Here is an 8722-nt window from a genome sequence, read left to right on the forward strand (position 1 = left end):
ACATTGTTTTTCCAGCCTCTATTCTCTTAACCTGCCTTGCTCCATTCTTTTCTTTCATGCTGAGACTCATGGGAATATGAAAGGAGATGGAGTCCAGGGTTTCGAATTCCCAGTGGAGTGACTCCTGAGTGGTGAGATGGGATGGGATGTTCTGTGCCCAGAAGGTGGGCTTAGCCTCTTTCACCTCTCAGGGAGAGGTTATGCACTTTGTTGAGAGCCAGTCAACTGAATCACTAGAGAGGTCGGAGTGTGCCTGGAAACCAAGTGCCTGCAGAATTCCTCTGAACCTTCTTAACACTGAACTAGGAAGAAGCTGCATTTTATAAGAAGGCTACATCCAGGCCTTTCCAGGTGGTCAGAGGCTCTCAGGGGGCCTGTGCTCATCATTTTGGGCTGCGCTTCATTCTCAGCCTTCTTTCTGAGGAAGTCTAGCATTGCAGCACCAGAATTTCTCTGGTGTGCTAGGTAGTGCTAGGTAGGGCCTTTTTTCCTCTAAAGGTTAAGATCTTCCTCACTAATACTTTAGATCGGAAGTTTAAAAAATGTGGTCTCTAGACCAACAGCATCAGCATCATATGGAAGTGAGTTAGAAATGCAAGTGATCAGGGGTGCCTGGGTGGCTCAGTTGCTTGAAGCATTTGATTCTTGAATTTGGCTCAGGTCATGATCTCAAGGTTCATGAGTCGAACTCTGCATTGGGCTTTGCACTATCAGCACAAGATTCTCTCTTTCCTTCTCTGCCCTTCCTTCACTCTCTCTTGCTCACTCTCTCAAAATAAATAAATAAACTTAAAAAAAAAAAAAGCAATGTGAATGATCAGGCCCCACACTAGACCTGCTGAATCAGAACTCTGAGGGTGGGGGCTGGCAGTCTGTTTCAGCAAGGCCCTTTGGAGGATGAGGAGGCATGCTCAACTCTGAGTTTACTTCTTTAGACCCATGCGCCTCCGGGTGTGGTCTGTGGAACACAGCATCAGCATCTCCTGGGAGAGTACTAGAAATGCAGTATCTCGGGCCACTTCTCCAACCTGCTGAATCAGAATCTGCATTTTAACAATGATTGATTGAATGGTGATTTGATTGAACTTTAAAGCTTGAGAAGTGGTTCTCAACCTTGGCTGCACATCAGGCTCACCTAACATGCAGGCCCCACCCTGGACCAATTAAATCAGAATTTCTTGAGGTGATGCCCAGGCATTGGTGTTTATTAAAAGTTTCCCTAGTGATTCTAATATATAGTCAAGGTTGAGAGCAATTACTTTGGACCACCACAGGCTCCAGAATCACAGGGTTATGTCTGTTAAAAAAGAAAACAAAACAACCAGCCAACTACATAACGACCAGAACAAACCTGGTGATGTAGAGCAGAGCTACCCACCAATGTGGAGGGACACATTCGTGCCTCATGGATGCGTTGGGTTGATGTGGAATTATTGATCCTATCAGGCCTTGGAGGTGGCGGGATGGGAGCTGGGTTGTCATGAGCAGCCATGTACCCTGGGGGCTATTACAAATATGATTTTCTGTGTATACTGTGACAGGAAGAAGGTTGGGGAACATGCTGTAGAGAAGCTGACTAAATCTGTTATTCCTGAGTTAATGCTAACAATGGTGATGGGGTATGGGAAGCGTTGGAGGAGTGAGATGTGAAGAATCACTGACTCTGGAGCTGAGGAGGCAGAAACAGGCCTTTAGATAGTTGATGACTTCTCTGATTTGAATCCAGACAAATGCTTTCTAGACCATTATTGCCACCTGGTATTTATTTAGTATTCTTGCTATTTAGAGATTTCCTAGCTGTTATCTTATGATTTCTTACAATAGGCACAGATTGTTTTCCTTTTTGGAGATGAGGAGTTTGAGGCCAAGAAAGTTGGGACTCCCTTAAGGCCAGTGAATAAGGGGCATTCAAAGGGTGAAGAGGTGTTTCTTTGATTTCTACTGTACAGGTCTAGAGACCTTTCATGTCATAATGGCAAATGCTATCTCTGCAATGGGGTGAGGAGATTTGAGGTGGGACTCAGCCCCCTGCTTTCAGGCAGGGACTGTATGTTCCTACTGCTGCTTTCAGTCTTATGTCCTTGCCTGGAGCCTGGGGCTTCCTGGGAGTACCCCAAGAAAGCTCTAAAAGAACTCTGTAGCTAATTACAAAGCCTGACTGTTGTTTGGCTGGCTGGAGTGTGTTAACACATCCCCCTCTCGCACAAGTTTTCATCCTGGTGCTGGATGAACATATTGTAATTATGCTAATGGTGCTGGCTGGGCAGCCTGAGGCTGAGAAGGAGGGGGCACCTCTCCCTAATTGTTTCCTTCTCCTGGAGCACTTGGTGCTCTGCCTGAGTCCCCAGATAGGCAGAGGGAAGGCTGCAGGGCAGGTGGAGCTAGGGAGGAGGCCTGCACAGGGCTTCCTGTCCTGGGGCTGCTGGATCCACCTGGTTTGCAGGGAGGCAGAGGTCAAGGATAGGTGCCAAGGATGGGTCCACTGAGCAGAGGGACCTTCTGCTGGATTCAGTGGGGACTGTGTTCAGGACTGGCCCTTGTGAGATTGTGAAAGAGGCAAATTGCTCATTACTGTCTTTCACCTTCTCTTTGGTGATGGTGGGTCTTCCTCCCCTTCCCACTCCCCCAACCCCTCTCCCCCTCCCCCATCCTCTTCCTTCTTCTTTTTGCTTTTTCTAAACCTCCAGGCACACAGTGTTTTTCTGCTGGTTTGGAATTTGTTTGTAGGCAAGTTTATGATATAGACATAATTATAGATAAAGATACACATACAAATATTGGTATTGGAGTAGACATGAACATCCTCATGTATAGGAGGCTTAATAAACACTTGACTACTAAAGACAACTTGTTAGAAAGCATAATGCTTAATGAACTTAAGGCCATGAATGATGGAGATATTTTCAAAGTGACCTGTCCCGTGTTCTTTAAATGACAGGGTTATATAAGCAAAATTGTTAACAATTGGCACCAATAGAGTTTTAAGCAGAGTTGATGATATATACTGGATTTCTTATTAAATTGTTCACACATACTTTTTCTACCATCATCCATTTTCATGAGCTCATCAGTAAAGGGCACTTCACAAAGACTTCATGGGTGCACAAGGCTCTGTGTGTCATGTACATTTATATTCATCCAGTGAAAGGAACGGAGTCTCACATCCAAGCTGGTGCACGCTGAAAAGGATCACTTAACCAGGGGTGACCTTGAGATGGTTAGTTTCTGGGCACCCATCTGGACTTTCCACAGGATGTGTAATGCTGGTCCAAGCTCATTGTAAGCAGATTTTACAGGGTAGCATGACACTAGTCATCATTCTGGATTATACTGAAGTAACAGCTGAGAAAGCAAACTTTGACTTGGGACTGTCACTGGTTAGAGCTTTATTTTCCATTTGTTTTTAAGTTTGTGTATTTCCCTTGGTAGTCTCCTATTCAGCTGTCAGGAAGATCATGAAAGGAGTTCTTTTTTCTTCTTCTTTCCTTTTGGTCATGCACGTCTTTATAGCTGCAAAGGACTCCAGGGAAGTGCTAAGCTTTGTGTAACTGGCTGATGGGTTTCATTTAGCACCATGATTCTTCTGTGGGATTCTTTGTTCAGTTGGTTGTGAAACTCTTGATTCAATCCAAAATTTCCGAGCCTCAGCCAAACTGGTTTACGACATCATGAACCAAGTATAGAATGAAGATGGTTAGTTTGGTTTATCTTGTCTGTTAGACCAGGGTTAGCTGGGTCTTCAGCACTGTGCTAGGTTTTAAAGGAGTGGGGGATGGGCAAAATAGCAAACACAGTCCTTGCCTGCAGGACAGCATATATCTAATCTCTTACCCTTCAGTCTCTCTCTCTGTAATTCTTTTCCCTTGAACTTTTCCCTCTTTTCTCTTTGTCCTGTTTTTCTCCTCCTTTTGTCTCATATTTTTTTCTTGTGTTCGTGTTTCCATATAAGATTTGTCTTCACTCACAGTTTCTATAACTAAGTATTTCTGCCTTTCTGCCTTTATTTCTATGGCCTTATTATTTTTTTTTTTTTTTATCATCTGATTATAGATTTTCAAAGCAGGAAAACAAAAAGGCAGGCAACAAAAACATCTCTTCAAGCCTGATTCTTAAACAGTCACGGATGGGTGAAGCAGACCTTCCCTCTCCTCATACTATATAACCTTGCCCAGGTATTATAACTCAAATGGTCCATTATCTGAAAGATTTCCTTAACAGTGGGCGTTCTTACCTACTATGCAATATGGGCTTCTCCCATAACCATTCACAACAAGCTAAATGCAGGGCAAAATTTCAATCCTAAATCAGAATTACCCTGGATTCCTGGCACTTTAAACCAGATTGTTAATACCCAGTGATTTTATTAGAGTATCTCTTGTAGGCGTGGACTTTTTTCCCCTCCCATTTTAAATGCTAGTTAAAAGGGAAAAATGACAACCTCATTCCTCTGAAAGAGAATTTTGGCAGGCAGATAGTATGATTCTGGAACAGACTGTTTAAATATTATTCACGTGTTATTTAAAGCTGCAACATGGACGTATGTATATTCCTGCAACGTTAAATAGCTGTTCAACTTGCAATTCTTATTGAGATTAGATCAGTTTATTTGGAAGAAAACAGGGTGGAATGCTATCCCTGGGAAAAGAGAAGCCACTATAGTGCAGGGTTTAAGCAGTTGATGAGAAAAGGAAGAGCTAGAGCATTTTATCTACTGGGGCAGGTAGCCTGTTACTGGGGCTAGAAACCAGTCTTCCAAAATGTGGTTATTGACCTGTTCAAATGATTGCTTTTCATTTGCTACTTCAGATCTAATTGTTTACTCTAGTGGGGACTGCAGTTTTTACCATGTCCAATAGCCAGCAGCCTTCTCAACTTTGACAATGGAACAGGGAGGTAATTAAATGGTAAATCAACAATAATACAAAACATATAATAAGACAAATCTTATTCTTTTTTAAAAAGTTTGTTTATTTTTGATAGTGACAGAGGTAGTATGAGTGGGAGAGAGGCAGAGAGAGGGAGAAGGAGAGAGAGAATCCTAAGCAGGCTCCAGGCTCTGAGCTGTCAGTAGGGAGTCCACCCAAAGTGAGACTCAAACTCATGAAACTGAGATCATGACCCGAGCCAAAGTCTTGACGCTTAACTGACTGAGCCACCCAGGTTCCCCAAGGTAAATCTTATTCTATTTCTAATTGTTATTTTAAGAAAAACTGAATGACAGTATTTACCTCAGAAAACAAGAGGAAAAATCTTTTTTAGGTCGAATCACTTCTTGCCACATTTTAGGCAATAATAAAGCTGGATACCTAATGTGAATCTCATACAGAAAAAAAAAGGATGGCTCATAGATGTGTCAATCAATATAGGTTAGGTTATGGTGCAGTGACAAATAATCCCCAAACCTCAGTGGCTTAGCATATAGAGGTTTATTTCTTCCTCAAGTCAGAACAACTTTTGGCTTTCCAGGTTGCTTGCATCTATTACTGTGCCATCTGGAACCCATGTCTTGCACTTTGGTTATTAGAGCACGGGAAGAGCTTTGCATAATGGCTTTTAAATATGTCATCCCAGAAGTGACATACATCACTTCTGCTTGCAACTTATTGGCCATAATTAGTCAGAGTACCCCTCCTAACTGTGACTAAGCTGAGAAATGTAAAGAAACACATAATGAGTTCTAAATGTCTCTGACACAAAGCATAAATGGGACCTATGCTATGTTAAAAGGGTCTCATTTTGTTAACTACCAGTATTTGTGTGATAGGAGCATTTTAGAGAAGCTTGCAGAGGGCTAGACTCCTGGGAGGATTCAGGGTCAAGGCCCTCTCAAAGGCAGGAGAGCTGGAGTCAGCTCTGTAGTTGCTCAGATTTCTGGGTTTAAATAGACGGAATTGTGGGAGATCCTGAGAGGCTGCAGACAGAGAGTCTGGTTGCCCTGCTAGGGGCCCATCCCATATAAAGAGGCAGATGATCTGGAGGGTTCTATGCTTGCCATTTCATATCTCTAGGTTTGTGAGGGCCTTTTCTGAGCTGGCTAGTGGTTTGTAGACACTGACCATTGCTGCATGTAGTCTTCCAGATGCCAAACCTCTCCCAAAGGTAGGGATACCTTATTGGTTATTGTGACAGCAGCAGTATCACCCAGAGAATTCTAACAGGTTTCTAGAATAATAAACCAGGCTGCCAGAGTAGGTCAATTTTGTTGCTTTTGTGGTAGAAACTATGGCTTCTCAAACTTGGTTATGCTCACAAATGACCTAGAGATCTAGTAAAAAAAAAAAAAATGCAGATTCTGGTTCAGTAAATCTGGACTGAGGCTCGAGATTCTGCATATTGACTAAGATCTCACACTTCACATAACCAAGGATTAGCTAAGGATTCCAACTGGGTGTGTTAATCTACTGAGGCTCAGTTGTGTGACTACAGTAGAAGGTTTTCCTTGGGAGCTTCCTCTGTGGGAGGCAATGATCTCAATCTCATTATTCCTATTGCCCAGGCCACTGATGGGAATCACACATGGGACTTCAGAGACAAAGAAGCCTCACTTGGGCTGAGCTGTTTGTGAATATATGAATTCTCAATACACCTGGTTTTGTTTTCTCCTGTTAAGGAATCTGACGGGCAGTTAATAGCTCATGAAAAAGCCATATCCAAACTGTACTTTGAAGAAATCGGAAAGTAGTGCTTTTGAATGATTTCCTTCCCATTGCAACTTCCAAATCCAGTCTAGCAAGAGGCCTGGACCCTGAGTGGCTCCTCTAGCATTCAGATGTGTCTGAGCAAACACAAGAGGCAATCAAATTACCTTAACAGTGGCCACTTCAGAGCGCTCACTTGAGATGACAGTTACAGCTTCAAAAGAGGTATGCAAACTGGAATAATGAAATGTTCCATTTTATTAAGTTCCTGGCCACAGGGAGGGATTGTACTAGAAGGAAGAAAAGGTGGGGAGTTTTTAGCTTGATTTCTGTGATGCTGATAAGCAGTAATTTTTGCAGAGGGGGGCAAAAAGTAATCCACTGGAGTAAAACCATTTTCATAATACCATGGGAATGAGTTATGGCTGAGAGTAAGGCATGGCTCCTAATGGCTGCCTGGGCTTCCATCTCCATCTTTCATGGACCAGTCCGACATTTTTATAGTGCTGACACAAGAGAGAGCATTTATGTTGCTTCTATTCTACATCTGTCAACAGTTAGGGTAGAGTGCCACTACCTGAGGTTCACTTTTGATCTGATTTCTGTGTCAGCTCAGCATGGGACTGCTGGATATGTCGTGGGAGCAAAGTGGCTCTGGAGGCTAGTTGCACCACGTTTTCAGACCACTGATGATTAGAAGGACTGAGAGTAAATTGTTTTTGCACGAATCAGAGCAAAGTGCCATTTCCTCTCCTTTATGGTTCATCAGAAACTTGGCCACGGTGCACTGGCCTTGCTTTCCCTTGCCTCCCAGAACTTTGTCCAAGTTCCATTTCCAGAAAGTGGGATTCTCTGTCTCTCACTGGACCTGGTATATGCCTGGATCTGAAATAGCAACCCAGAGATCTGGTTAAATGCAAGAATGAGGAGAAAACACTTGTGTGTATGTGCCTCTACCTTTCCCCTCTACCAGTAGTATCTATGTGACTTGCACTAGGACGTGTGTATCCTTCCTGTCACTTCACTTCAAACCCCGAAACTCTTTAGGGATTGCTTACCAGTATTTCTGGGATCCATGAGTGCAGAAGTTACATATTCTTCTCATTAATATCTTGAGAGTTAACTGTTAGTATGCACTAACCTGTAGGTAGTTGCCTAACTTTTGAGATCAGAGACTGTTTTCTTTATATTTTCCTGTGGTGAGGTTTTCCTGGCACTGTACATAGCAGTTACTCCATGTATGTTTGATTGGCCAGCAAATTGACACAATGTGTTTGGATATGCTTATACTTTAAAAGGCAGTGTGTTTTGAGGGTGAGACAGGATAGACAACCTGCTAATGCGTGCCTTGAAGTCTTTGTAGAAAGTACCATCTGAGGTGGCTGCTAAAACTGCCCACAGCCAGTGGAAAGAATTCTAACATGAGAGAAGAGTCTGGGTACAAATGCAGATATGGATTGAAGCCTGATTGCAGAGTACAGCGATGTCTGTGATGGAGGCTGAGTGTCTTTTGGAGATTCGTGATCCTAAAGATCTCATTCAGCTTTAGTTTAGGATGATAATAACTTAAACTCCAACACTAGGATGGCCATTGATCAATGAAATGAGCTGGCAGTTTCCAGACAGGTTCGTGAGATGAAATACCTCAAATTGACCAGTCCAAGAACATTTTTCACAGCCTATCCATCCCTTCTGAGCTATTCAGAGAGCAAAGTAAAAGAAATTAGAACTTTGAAATTGCTGCTTGTCCAGTGGCAACCTCTCTGGGACACTGAACGAGTTGCAATAATTTATCTAGTTTTCCCACTTAGAGAATTGGCAACAGCAGCTGCACCAGCCACACTTAATGAGTATAGATGTGTTAGATGCTGTACTGAGTCTCTTGATCTCAGTTAATTTTCATGACAAGCAGGCAAGGTAGCAATGGTTATCCTTATTTCATAGATGAGGAAACTAACACTCAGAGAAGGAGGTAAGTTATCCAAAGTCACACAGCTAGGAAGTAGCAGAAGGACTTGAATCCTAGGTATACTTGATCCAAAGCCAAGGTCTTAAATGTTACATAAACTGCCTTTCCCCTTTTC

Source organism: Crocuta crocuta, unplaced genomic scaffold (assembly GCF_008692635.1).
Source record: "Crocuta crocuta isolate KB4526 unplaced genomic scaffold, BGI_CrCroc_1.0 scaffold113, whole genome shotgun sequence".
Taxonomy (NCBI): domain Eukaryota; kingdom Metazoa; phylum Chordata; class Mammalia; order Carnivora; family Hyaenidae; genus Crocuta; species Crocuta crocuta.